At 40.4% G+C, this 14,157-nt stretch overlaps 1 protein-coding gene across 9 annotated transcripts in view; it reads left to right on the forward strand.

Annotated features, from left to right (window-relative positions):
- SYT16 (synaptotagmin 16) overlaps window positions 1-14,157 on the forward strand; it is a 260,775-nt gene that overhangs the window by 150,009 nt on the left and 96,609 nt on the right. The window lies entirely within an intron of this gene.

A 14,157-nucleotide genomic window follows, 5' to 3' on the forward strand; every position in this document is an offset into this window, starting at 1 on the left:
TGGGACTGCCTAGTTTTTATCCTGTTTTGATCCTGCAAAAAGCAGCCACTGCTTGTATGGAAAGTTTGAAAATTGTTCTCCTGCATTTAGACCTATAATGACAGCAGTTACTTTCATTTGAGTCTGTGCTAGATCAGTTTTACTCGTGATACTTCCCTTTGCAAGGTTGGACTTCTTAGCTGTAAAATGGCATTGAGGCAATATTGTTTATGTACCAGAAACCATGCTATTTATACGACTGAACTAAACTCAAATTATATAGGGAATTTCTCAATTCCTTATAAGCAAAGAAGAAGAGTGGTTGAGCTCAAGTAATTGAAAAATGGGGGGGTGGGGTGGGTAAATCTTGTTCAATGAGAAGGTATATCCAGGAGTTCAAATGTTGTCTTTGGAATTTGGTTTCTCTCTCTCCCTCAATCTCTTATTTCTGCATCCATCTGAGCTGGTTCCATTCTCTGGCTCCATGTGTAGTGAGATGGTCACCAGAAGCTCCAGATTTATATCCTCTTAGGTTATAATCTAGTGGAGAAAGAAATGCCACTTTCTGGCAACTTAAAAAAAAATCCTGGGGTTAGCACTCATTGGCTTGATTCTCTCTGCTTGGCTTGAATCATGTGGCAAACCTTAGCAATCCCTGAGATCAGGGAAATGTGGAGCTCTGATTAGCCAGGGCTAAGTCACATGTCATTCCTGGGGTTGGTGGAGAGAGACCTTTACCAGAAGAAACGTGGTGTGAGCATAGAGAACAGGTGGCTTACCAGAAAAAAATCAGGATTCCAGAAGTTGAAAGAATAGATAATCCGGTGGCAAAGAAACAAAAGCTCTATTGGAGGAGCCAGTGCCTTTCATGGGTGTCCCCACTGCCTTTACATTGTGCACTGATCAGAAGCCTGTTCCAAGGATGGACCTGGACCCCTTGTGTCACCACATATGGCATATTGTCATCACTGGTGCCACGAACACCTGCTTCTCAGTGCTTATGAATGCACATCTCTTACAAGTCAGGAAAAGCAATATTTCATTTGATAATTTTGATTTAGATCATGGCTACTCCCCTGGCTATTAGAAAATCTCTCTAACTCACCCTTTTAGATTGGTTTAACTGCACAATTAACTGAATGGTGTCTGAATTAGTTATCTATTGCCACATAATAAATTACCACAAACTTAGTGGCTTAAAATGATATGTATTTATTATTCAGTTTATTTGGGTTAGGAATCCAGAAATGAGTTAGCTGGGTCCTCTGCTCAGGGTCTCACAAAGCTGCAGTCAAAGGATCAGCTGGGCTGCCTTCTCATGTGGACATTCCAAGCCTTCTCAGGTCATGGGCAGAATTGATTTCCTTGTAGAAGTAGGACTAAGGGCCCCCGCTTCATGCTGGCTGTTGATTGGAGGCTGCCCTTCACTCCTGGAGGCTGCCTATAGTCCCTAGAGGCTGCCCACCGTTCCTTGTCACATGGGCAATGTGGTTGCTTACTACATCAAGCTAGCGAGGAGAGACCACTGGCAAAAGGAATTTTATATTACATAATGAAATCATGGGCATGACATTCCATCACTTCTGTCATACTCTGCTAGTTAGAAGAACATCACAAGTCCCACCCACACTGAAGGGGAGGAGATCACACAAAGGTATGGACACTAGGCGGGAGGGATGGGGGTAAGGATGACCACCTTAGAGTCTGCCCACCATAGGATCCTAGACTGGCTATTTAAATAAAGTAGAGAAATTGCACAAAAGGTAGAATCTACTTAAATACCTTCATGTGAGTTATTTATTCTTACAGATTTTTTTAAATGAGAAAATTGTATTTCTGTCTTAAAAGGCAACTACTCCTTTCTCTTGGCTGCTCTGTGAATGATTCATGCAGGAATTGTTCATAAAAAGATTTTGGTTAGAAGCTAAATCTATAGACCTGAATCAGTTTGCAGATGGTAGAGTATCAAGGGAATGCAGACTTCACAGGAAAACTCACCACTGCCATGTGCTATCTCACTGCAAGTGCCCAAGAGACCTTGCCAAGAGTCCTTACTGATTTTGTAGAGCACTCCAGGTGAAGAACTTCTTGATTGTTAATATCAATAATAATAAATATAACACCCATAGGCATTCAACAAAGTGTAACCTTACCTTTGTGTTAAATATTTTAATTACATTATATTATTTAATAATCATAATTTTGTGAGGTGTGTCCACGAGTAGGTGGGTGGATTATTATTCCTAATTTTAAAGAAAAGACAAATGTTCTGGGGAGGTTCAGTAACTCTTTCCATGTCTCTAGCTGGTAAAGTAGCTGGGATTCCAAACCACATGCGTCTGACTCAAAACATCAAGGTGGGGGGCTTCCCTGGTGGCGCAGTGGTTAAGAAACCTCCTGCCAATGCAAGGAACACGGGTTCAAGCCCTGGTCCAGGAAGATCCCACATGCCGCGGAGCAACTAAGCCCGTGCGCCACAACTACAGAGCCTGCGCTCTAGAGCCCGCAAGCCACAACTACTGAAGCCCATGTGCCTAGAGCCTGTGCTCCGCAACAAGAGAAGCCACTGCAATGAGAAGCCCGTGCACCGCAAGGAAGAGTAGCCCCCGCTCACCACAACTAGAGAAAGCCCGTGCACAACAACAGAGACCCAACGCAGCCAAAAATAAATAAATAATATAAATAAATTTATTTAAAAAAAAACACATCAAGGTGCTTCTCCATGTAGCCGCTGTCCCAAAGTGGACTGAAGTGCTCCCACTTCCATCCCACACCTCTGTACCTCTGCTACAAGAAGTCCAGTTCAATAGCAGTTACTAGCAACAAATTACTGGGCATTACAGCTTCTGACGGTGGATTTAAACCTTCCTAAGTCTAGTTTAAGGGGTTAATGGGAAAATAGGCTGCATTTGCAGTCTCCATTTCCCTAGCCCCTACTTGCTTCTTTCCTCACTATTGTTTGGCCTCTAGCCTTCTACTCTAATGAACATGCACTGAATTATATGACTAGTTCCCCCTCGCCCATTTTACTTATTTGAGAGTGACAGTGTTGAATATTCCTCCCTTGAAACTCATTCCTCACCTGGGTTCTGGACTCCACTTGTTCCTGGTTTTCTCCTTGCCACGTCTTTTTCATTCACCTTCCTCTGCCAATTCCTTAAACATTGGTTTCCCTCTTACACACTCTTCTGTGACTTCTGCTAAATATCTGCATCTCTAGTTTGGACCTCTCTCCTGAGCTCTGGGCTCATATATCCAAGTTGCCTTCACTTGGGTGGTATCACACATCTCAAATTCAACATGTTTAAAAACACAATCATCTTTTATTCTTATTTATGGAAAGCTAGTCATCAAAGTAAGAGATTAGTCTTTCTCAGTTCCTTATCCCTCACAGCAATCCTAACCTGCCTCTGTTTTTTAAGTATGTACCAAATTATATTGATTCTGTCTCTGCAATTTCTCTTATATCAGTACAACTTCTCTCTGTCCCCTCTACCTTAACTCATATATATATATATATATATATATATATATATATATATATATATATATATATCCTCTTCTGCTGGTCTATTTCAATAATGTCTTAACTTGTTTCTCTATTTCTATATTCTTTCCATCTCTTATCCATTCTCTAGGGTCCCCTCAGAGGATGCATTTTAAACTCTGCATCAGATTTCATACCTGCTCATACAAAAAGGCTTCCAGGATGACTTCTTTCCTTTGAAAGATTCATAGCGTTCAAGGATTTGGGCCACTGTCTTCCAGTGTCTGGAAATACCGAGCTCATTCACACCTAAACATTTGGTTTCCTCTCCCTGCTCTTGTGCCTGCCTAGTGAAAACTGCTCATCTTTCAAGAGTCATTTCAAGCACCATTGTCTCTAGGAAGCTCTCTTAGTCCACTGAGGCTGCTGTAACGAAAATACTATAGACTGAGTGACTTAAACATCACTGATGTCGAGGAGCCTGAACCAAGATGGCAGAGTAGAAGGACGTGCTCTCGCTCCCGCTTGTGAGAACACCAGAATCACAACTAGCTGCTGGACAATCATCGACAGGAAGACACTGGAACTCACCAAGAAAACACCCCACATCCAAAGACAAAGGAGAAGCCACAATGAGATGGTAGGAGGGGCACAATCACAGCAAAATCTAATCTCATAACTGCTGGGTGGGTGACTGACAGACTGGAAAACACTTATACCACAGAAGTCCACCCACTGGAGTTAAGGTTCTGAGCCCCACGTCAGGCTTCCCAACCTGGGGGTCCGGAAAGGGGAGGAGGAATTCCTAGAGAATCACACTTTGAAGGCTAGCGGGATTTGATTGCAGGACTTTGACAGGACTGGGGGAAACAGAGACTGCACTCTTGGAGGGCACACACAAAGTAGTGTGTGCACTGGGACCCAGGGGAAGGAGCAGTGACCCCAGGGGAGACTGAACCAGACCTACCTGCTAGTGTGGGAGGGCCTCCTGCAGAGGCAGGGGGTGGCTGTGGCTCATGGTGAGGACAAGGACACTGGCAGCAGAAGTTCTGGGAAGTACTCCTTGGCGTGAGCCCTCCCAGAGTCTGCCATTAGCCCCACCATAGAGCCCAGGTAGGCTCCAGTGTTGGGTTGCCTCAGGCAAAACAACCAACAGGGAGGGAACCCAGCCCCACCCATCAACAGTCAATTGGATTAAAGTTTTACTGAGCTCTGCCCACCAGAGCAACAGTCAGCTCTACCCACCACCAGTCCCTCCCATCAAGTCTCTTAGATAGCCTCATCCACCAGAGGGCAGACAGCAGAAGCAAGAAGAACTACAATCCTGCAGCCTGTGGAACAAAAACCACATTCACAGAAAGATAGACAAGATGAAAAGGCAGAGGGCTATGTACCAGATGAAGGAACAAGATAAAACCCCAGAAAAACAACTAAATGGAGTAGAGATAGGCAACCTTCGAGAAAAGGAATTCAGAATAATGATAGTGGAGATGATCCAGGACCGCGGAAAAAGAATGGAGGCAAAGATTGAGAAGATGCAAGAAATGTTTAACAAAGCCCTAGAAGAATTAAAGAACAAACAGAGATGAACAATACAATAACTGAAATGAAAACTACACTAGAAGGAATCAATAGCAGAATAACTGAGGCAGAAGAACGGATAAGTGACCTGGAAGACAGAATGGTGGACTTCACTGCTGCGGAACAGACTAAAGAAAAAAGAATGAAAAGAAATGAAGACAGCCTAAGAGACCTCTGGGACAACATTAAACGCAACAACATTCGCATTATAGGGGTCCCAGAAGGAGAAGAGAGAGAGAAAGGACCAAAGAAAATATTTGCAGAGATTATAGTTGAAAACTTCCCTGACATGGGAAAGGCAATAGCCACCCAAATCCAGGAAGTGCAGCGAGTCCCATACAGGATAAACCCAAGGAGAAACACACTGAGACACATAGTAATCAAACTGGCAAAAATTAAAGGCAAAGAAAAATTATTGAAAGCAGCAAGGGAAAAACAACAAATAACATACAAGGGAACTCCCATAAGGTTAACAGCTGATTTCTCAGCAGAAACTCTACAAGCCAGAAGGGAGTGGCATGATATACTTAAAGTGATGAAAGGGAAGAACATATGACCAAGATTACTCTACTTGGCAAGGATCTCATTCAGATTCAATGGAGAAATCAAAAGCTTTACAGACAAGCAAAAGCTAAGACAATTCAGCACCACCAAACCAGCTCTACAACAAATGCTAAGGGAACTTCTCTAAGTGGGAAACACAAGAGAAGAAAATGACCTACAAAAACAAACCCAAAACAATTAAGAAAATGGTCATAGGAACATACATATCGATAATTACCTTAAACGTGAATGGATTAAATGCTCCAACCAAAAAACATAGGCTTGCTGAATGGATACAAAAACAAGACCCATATATATGCTGTCTACGAGAGACCCACTTCAGACCTAGGGACACATACAGACTGAAAGTGAGGGGATGGAAAAAGATATTCCATGCAAATGGAAATCAAAAGAAAGCTGGAGTAGCTATACTCATATCAGGTAAAATAGACTTTAAAATAAAGAATGTTACAAGAGACAAGGAAGGACACTACATAATGATCAAGGGATCAATCCAAGAAGAAGATATAACAATTATAAATATATATGCACCCAACATAGGAGCACCTCAATACATAAGGCAACTGCTAACAGCTATAAAAGAGGAAATCGACTGTAACACAGTAATAGTGGGGGACTTTAACACCTCATTTACACCAATGGACAGATCATCCAAAATGAAAATAAATAAGGAAACACAAGCTTTAAATGACACAATAGACCAGATAGATTTAATTGATATTTATCGGACATTCCATCCAAAAACAGCAGATTACACTTTCTTCTCAAGTGCGCACGGAGCATTCTCCGGGATAGATCACATCTTGGGTCACAAATCAAGCCTCAGTAAATTTAAGAAAATTGAAATCACATCAAACATCTTTTCTGACCACAATGCTATGAGATTAGAAATGAATTACAGGGAAAAAAACATAAAAAACACAAACACATGGAGGCTAAACACTACGTTACTAAATAACGAAGACATCACTGAAGAAATCAAAGAGGAAAGCAAAAAATACCTAGCGACAAATGACAATGAAAACACGACAATCCAAAACCTATGGGATGCAGCAAAAGCAGTTCTAAGAGGGAAGTTTATAGCTATACAAGCCTACCTCAAGAAACAAGAAAAATCTCAAGTAAACAATCTAACCTTACACCTAAAGGAACTAGAGAAAGAAGAACAAACAAAACCCCAAATTAGCAGAAGGAAAGAAATCATAAAGATCAGAGCAGAAATAAATGAAATAGAAACAAAGAAAACAATAGCAAAGATCAATAAAACTAAAAGTTCGTTCTTTGAGAAGATCAACAATATTGATAAACCAATAGCCAGACTCATAAAGAAAAGAGGGAGAGGACTGAAATCAATAAAATTAGAAATGAAAACAGAGAAGTTACAAGAGACACCACAGAAATACAAAGCATCCTAAGAGACTACTACAAGCAACTATATGCCGATAAAATGGACAACCTGGAAGAAATGGACAAATTCTTAGAAAGGTATAAGCTTCCAAGACTGAAACAGGAAGAAACAGAAAATATGAACAGACCAATCACAAGTAATGAAATTGAAACTGTGATTAAAAATCTTCCAACAAACAAAAGTCCAGGACCAGATGGCTTCACAGGTGAATTCTATCAAACATTTAGGAGAAGAGCTAAAACCCATCCTTCTCAAACTCTTCCAAAAAATTGTGGAGGAAGGAACACTGCCAAACTCAATCTATGAGGCCACCATCACCCTGATACCAAAAGCAGACAAAGATACTACAAAAAAAGAAAATTATAGACCAATATCACTGATGAATATAGATGCAAAAATCCTCAGCAAAATACTAGCAAACAGAATCCAACAACACATTAAAAGGATCATACACCATGATCAATGGGATTTATCCCAGGGATGCAAGGATTCTTCAATATACACAAATCAATCAGTGTGATACACCATATTAACAAGTTGAAGAATAAAAACCATATGATCATCTCAATAGATGCAGAAAAAGCTTTTGACAAAATTCAACACCCATTTATGATAAAAACTCTCCAGAAAGTGGGCATAGAGGGAACCTACCTCAACATAATAAAGGCCATATACGACAAACCCACAGCAAACATCATTCTCAATGGTGAAAACCTGAAAGCATTTCCTCTAAGATCAGGAACGAGACAAGGATGTCCACTCTCACCGCTGTTATTCAACATAGTTTTGGAAGTCCTAGCCATGGCAATCAGAGAAGGAAAAGAAATAAAAGGAATACAAATTGGAAAAGAAGAAGTAAAACTGTCACTGTTTGCAGATGACATGATACTATACATAGAGAATCCTAAAAATGCCACCAGAAAACTACTAGAGCTAATTAAGGAATTTAGTAAAGTTGCAGGATACAAAATTAATGCACAGAAATCTCTTGCATTCCTATACACTAATGATGAAAAATCTGAAAGAGAAATTATGGAAACACTCCCATTTACCATTGCAACAAAAAGAATAAAATACCTAGGAATAAACCTACCTAGGGAGACAAAAGACCTGTATGCAGAAAAGTATAAGACACTGATGAAAGAAATTAAAGATGATACCAACAGATGGAGAGATATACCATGTTCTTGGATTGGAAGAATCAATATTGTGAAAATGACTATACTACCCAAAGCAACCTACAGATTCAATGCAATCCCTATCAAATTACCACTGGCATTTTTTACAGAACTAGAACAAAAAGTCTTAAAATTTGTATGGAGACACAAAAGACCCCGAATAGCCAAAGCAGTCTTGAGGGAAAAAAACGGAGCTGGAGGAATCAGACTCCCTGACTTCAGACTATACTACAAAGCTACAGTAATCAAGACAATATGGTACTGGCACAAAAACAGAAATATAGATCAATGGAACAAGATAGAAAGCCCAGAGGTAAACCCACACACCTATGGTCAACTAATCTGTGACAAAAGGAGTCAAGGATATACAGTGGAGAAAAGACAGTCTCTTCAGTAAGTGGTGCTGGGAAAAGTGGACAGCTACATGTAAAAGAATGAAATTAGAACACTCCCTAACACCATACACAAAAATAAACTCAAACTGGATTAGAGACCTAAATGACTGGACACTGTAAAACTCTTAGAGGAAAACATAGGAAGAACGCTCTTTGACATAAATCACAGCAAGATCTTTTTTGATCCACCTCCTAGAGTAATGGAAATAAAAACCAAAATAAACAAATGGGACCTAATGAAACTTAAAAGCTTTTGCACAGCAAAGGAAACCATAAACAAGACGAAAAGACAACCCTCAGAATGGGAGAAAATATTTGCAAATGAATCAGTGGACAAAGGATTAATCTCCAAAATATATAAACAGCTCATGCAGCTCAATATTAAAAAAACAACCCAATCCAAAAATGGGCAGAAGACCTAAATAGACATTTCTCCAAAGAAGACATACAGATGGCCAAGAAGCACATGAAAAGCTGCTCAACATCACTAATTATTAGAGAAATGCAAATCAAAACTACCATGAGGTATCACCTCACACCAGTTAGAATGGGCTTCATCAGAAAATCTATAAACAGCAAATGCTGGAGAGGGTGTGGAGAAAAGGGAACCCTCTTGCACTGTTGGTGGGAATGTAAATTGATACAGCCACTATGGAGAACAGTATGGAGGTTCCTTAAAAAACTAAAAATAGAATTACCATATGATCCAGCAATCCCACTAGTGGGCATATACCCAGAGAAAACCATAATTCAAAAAGACACAAGCACCCCAATGTTCATTGCAGCTCTATTTACAATAGCCATGTCATGGAAGCAACCTAATGCCCATCAACAGATGAATGGATAAAGTTGTGGTACCTATATACAATGGAATATTACTCAGCCATAAAAAGGAATGAAATTAGGTCATTTGTTGAGACATGGATGGATCTAGAGACTGTCATACAGAGCGGAGTAAGTCAGAAAGAGAAAAACAAATACTGTATATTAACGCATATATGTGGAACCTAGAAAAATTGTACAGATGAACCGGTTTGCAGGGCAGAAATTGAGACACAGATGTAGAGAACAAACGTATGGACACCAAGGGGGGAAAGCCGTGGTGGGGGTGGGGGTGGTGTGATGAATTGGGCGATTGGTATTGACATGTATACACAGATGTGTATAAAATTGATGACTAATAAGAACCTGCTGTATAAGAAAAGAAAAGAAAATTCAAAAATTAAAAAGCAACCCCCCCAAAAACCCAAAAAAACCCACACATTGTTTTGTAATAAATCTCATAAGATTATTGTTTATTAAAAAAAAAAACAACAAAAAAAATTACTGATTTCTCACAGTTCTAGATACTGGGGAATCCAAGTTTCCAGCACCAGCAGATTCTCTATCTCCGTGAACTCATTTCCTGGTTCATAGACAGCTGTCTTCTTGTTTTGTCCTCACATGTTGGAAAAGGGGAAGAGAGCTTTTGGGGGTCTCTCTTATAAAGGCAGGAATCCCATTCTGAGCTCTCTACCCCATGAACTAATCACCACCCAAAGGCCCTACCACCTAATACCATCACATTGAGGGGTTGGGATTTCACCATAGGAATTTTGGGGAGACACAAGGATTCAGTTCATAGCAGTTCATAGTATTCTGTCATATTCCCCACACTGCCCCTTCCTACCCCCACCCCCATGCCCCTGGCCTTCTTCCGGCAGTTAGCTGCTTCCTCTTCTGTGTTCCAATAGCATATTACATTTCTCAGTAATATAGGTTTTGTATTGTATATAACTTAAAAAAAATTGTACCCACCCAAGTCTGTAGACTCCTTGATGGCAGGGGTTTGTGCTTTTATCTTTACAGTCCTAGGATTTAGTACAGCATCAGTTTCATGAATGAAAAAAATGACTGACTTAATGAATGAATATAAACCTTATCTCAGCTGGCACCATCATATCTCATTACCTTCAAGAAAATAAACAGCCTGTAAATATCCTACAAGTAACTGTAGATTACAGACTGTTGGAAGAATCTAGTCAATGACACTCTCCAGGTTTCTTAACACTTTTGACACTGTGTTGGAAGACACAGGCAAAAAGTATGTTAAGACTTGCTTTGACCTTCTCCATCCAGCATTAATGAGGACTTAAAGTGAAAATGAGCTGTGAATGTTACTGTGTCAGCCTTCACTTGTAGTTGTTTGTTCTTTCTCTGACATATAAGGCAAGACACATGAGTCCTGCCTCTGCAATTGATGTAGGGAGCTCCGGGTGCACAGGTGAGGCTACTGTGACATCACCATGCAAAGCAGCTGTGGTTGGGACCATCTCAGACAACTTGGCAGGGGTAAAACCATTACAATGTAGAGCCAATTGATATGCCCTGGCATCATCTCCTGAATATGCACCAGGGACAAAAGATCAAGGGAGCAATAACTCTTCTTTGGCACTCCAGCTTTAGCAATGAAGTCATGATATTTCAGTTCTCAGTGGCACAGCTCCAAGTCATTTTCATAAGAGGTGTCTCCTTGTCAGAAGATGCTTAGCTAAGATGGGCAAGATGTTCTAGGTACTAGAGAGGTACTACCATTCAGTGTTAGTGCAGAAGAATATTTATTTTGCTGGTGATCAACGGAGTCTTTGAAATATTTCAAGTGTATTTTTGGTTTAGAGTTACAGCATTGATTATAATGGAATGCTTGTTAAACTATAAGAATTTGACCCCGAAATATGTTTTTTTTTTTTTTTTTTTTTTTTGCATTGGGTCTTTGTTGCTGCGCATGAGCTTTCTCTAGTTGCGGTGAACGGGGACTACTCTTTGTTGCGGTGAGCGGGCTTCTCATTGCAGTGGCTTCTCTTGTTGCGGAGCACGGGCTCTAGGCATGCAGGCTTCAGTAGTTGTGGCTCGTGGGCTCTAGAGCACAGGCTGTGTAGTTGTGGCGCATGGGCTTAGTTGCTCCGCGGCATGTGGGATCTTCCCGGACCAGGGCTCGAACCCGTGTCCCCTGCATTGGCAGGCAGATTCTTAACCACTGCACCACCAGGGAAGCCCCCCCAAATATGTTTTTGAAACTGTTATGATTTTATCTACATTAACTTTGTATCATTATTTGTGATGTACGTGTTTGATCTCCCCTGCTAGACTATCAACTCCTTAGGACAGGTACCACATGTTAATCATCCCTGTATCCCTTCACCACTGTCTGTAGCACTGTGACTAGCATATGCTAGATTCATAATAAATATTTCATAAATTAAGTTGGTGGGAACGTTAAACTTTGCTCAGGTTCTGGCACAGCTCTGTCAGGCAAAATCGAAGACCCTAGGGGACATGTCAGAAGAATTCTTGGTGGCTTACTCTTTCGACCTGCCTTGTTATTCAGGAAGTTTTGAAATGTGGGGATTTTTAAGAAGGAAATTTGTGGAAAACTAATATTTATCAAATACTTGTTTTATTAATAATTTTTGAAAGATCAAATTGTTGGTGTAGGAATATAAATGCTTCCTCCTACTTGATTGGCCAGTTTCTCTTGGTTTCCTTTACTTGATCTTCAGCATCTCCCTGAGCTCCAAATGTTAGGATCCAGGGTTGGACTTGCCTCTCTCCCTTATCTCATCACATCTCAAGGTTTTAGATAATATTCATATGCTAATGAGTCTACAGGCTACTCTTGATGTGTCCAAGTGCTTGCTTGCTACTCTACTTGGATGTTTAATGGAAACCTCATGTCTAGTCTGTCCAAATCGGAATTTCTGATCTCTGCTCAAAACCTTGCACTTCCCACAGTCTTGCCTAGCTCTAAATAGCAATTTCATCCTTCCAGTTTCTCAGCCAAAAATCTTGGAGTCGTCATTCACACCTCTCTCTTTTTTTCCCTGCATATAATCCATCAGCAAATCCTGTTGGCTCTACTATAAAAATATATCTAGAATTAGGCTGTTTCTTCCTACCATCACTGCTACCATCGTGCTTTAAGCAACCATCATCTTGCCCCTGTGTTATTGAATTTACCCCCTGATTTCTCTGTATCCACTTTTCCTCTCATGTGGTCTGTTTTCAACACAGCACTGTGTTCCTTTTAAAACTCAAGATAGAGCGCGTCATTCCTTTGTTGTCAGTAGCTTCCATCGCATTTAGAGTAAAAGCCAGAGCCCTTTCAGTGGCTATAAGGTCTTTAGTAATCTAGCTCCATGCCGTTGCTCTGACCTCATTCCACTCTTTTCCCCCTGTTCGCTTTAGCAACTCTGGCCCCCTTAGCTCTTCTAAAACACCAGCTGTGCTGCTGCTTCGGGGCTTTTGCTTGAACTGTTTCCTCTGCCTGGAATGCCCATCCTCCAGACATCTCCAGCGTTGCTCCCTCACGTCTATACTCAAATGGCCCTTATCAGAGGCCTCCCCGATCACACAAATTTAAGCTGTACCCATCCATTTCTATGCCATTTTTTACCCTAGAGAACTTTTCACTATTTGACCTGTTTTACTTATTTGTCTGTCTGTCTCCGTGAGGGCAGGAGACATTTCCATCCACTTCTTTCATGGCTGTATCCCCCGCATCTAGAAGTGCTTGCCTTATGGTGGTAAGAAATAAATATTTGTTGAATAAATTAATGAATACTTTTTTTTTTTGTATTTGGTATATCCTGTTTTCAAATAGTTTATTCTGACAGTGTTCACAAATTAAGTGGCTGAATTTGCCATGAGATGCTTTTAGATTTGTAATAAGAGGAACGATAAGCTATTGAAATGTAAGAACTGTAGCTTTTCTTCACTTTTCACAATATATTAGAAACAAGAAGGCTAAAACTTTAATAGAAGAAATAACACTGTAGTAATACAAAAGACTTTCGAGGCTTAGAGTTCAACAGATGATGAAGCAGAATTAGAATGTGCTTATTTCTTAAAAGAACTTGGAGAGAACACACAAATGAAGAAGAAAGTACACAAATGAAGATATTTTATGCCTTTTTTTCCTTGTGGAACGAATTAGTTCCATGTTCTGAATTATCATGGTGAACCAAGTGTGTGAAGACTCTGGTCTTTAGAGCCACCTGGGTTCATATGTCAACACTGCTACTTTCTCATGTAAGCATGGGCAAATTACATAACCTAAAGAGGCCTCTCTTTCCTCATCTATAGCATGTGGATAACAATATCTAGTTAAATGTGAGAACCTACACAAAACATGTTAAGCATGTAACAGATGTATTATTTTTTTCTTAGATATTCCTACTCTTTTTTTGGTCTTTATGGTCTTTTGCAAATTGAAGATTGGCCTAGATTTGGAGGAGATGCTCCAGGCTTCCAGGTGTTTCTTCATGTGATACCTTTGCAAACACAGGGAATTGTTTTTGCTGTGTGATTAGGCAGTAGCTGGGGTAGAGCTGAAGTTGTGGGAAAATTCTCCAGTTCCCTTCTGGGAGGAGAGTGCCCAGTGGATGGGCCACCAACCTTCTTTCCCAGGACCCCTGATAAAGATGAGTTGCCCTCTGTATCCTTTAAAAATGCTGATCCAACACCCTAGTCTAAATGGTGACCTGATCATAATCCCACCAGAGACTATTATTGCAGTGTTTGAAACCT

Source organism: Balaenoptera ricei, chromosome 2 (assembly GCF_028023285.1).
Source record: "Balaenoptera ricei isolate mBalRic1 chromosome 2, mBalRic1.hap2, whole genome shotgun sequence".
Taxonomy (NCBI): Eukaryota; Metazoa; Chordata; class Mammalia; order Artiodactyla; family Balaenopteridae; genus Balaenoptera; species Balaenoptera ricei.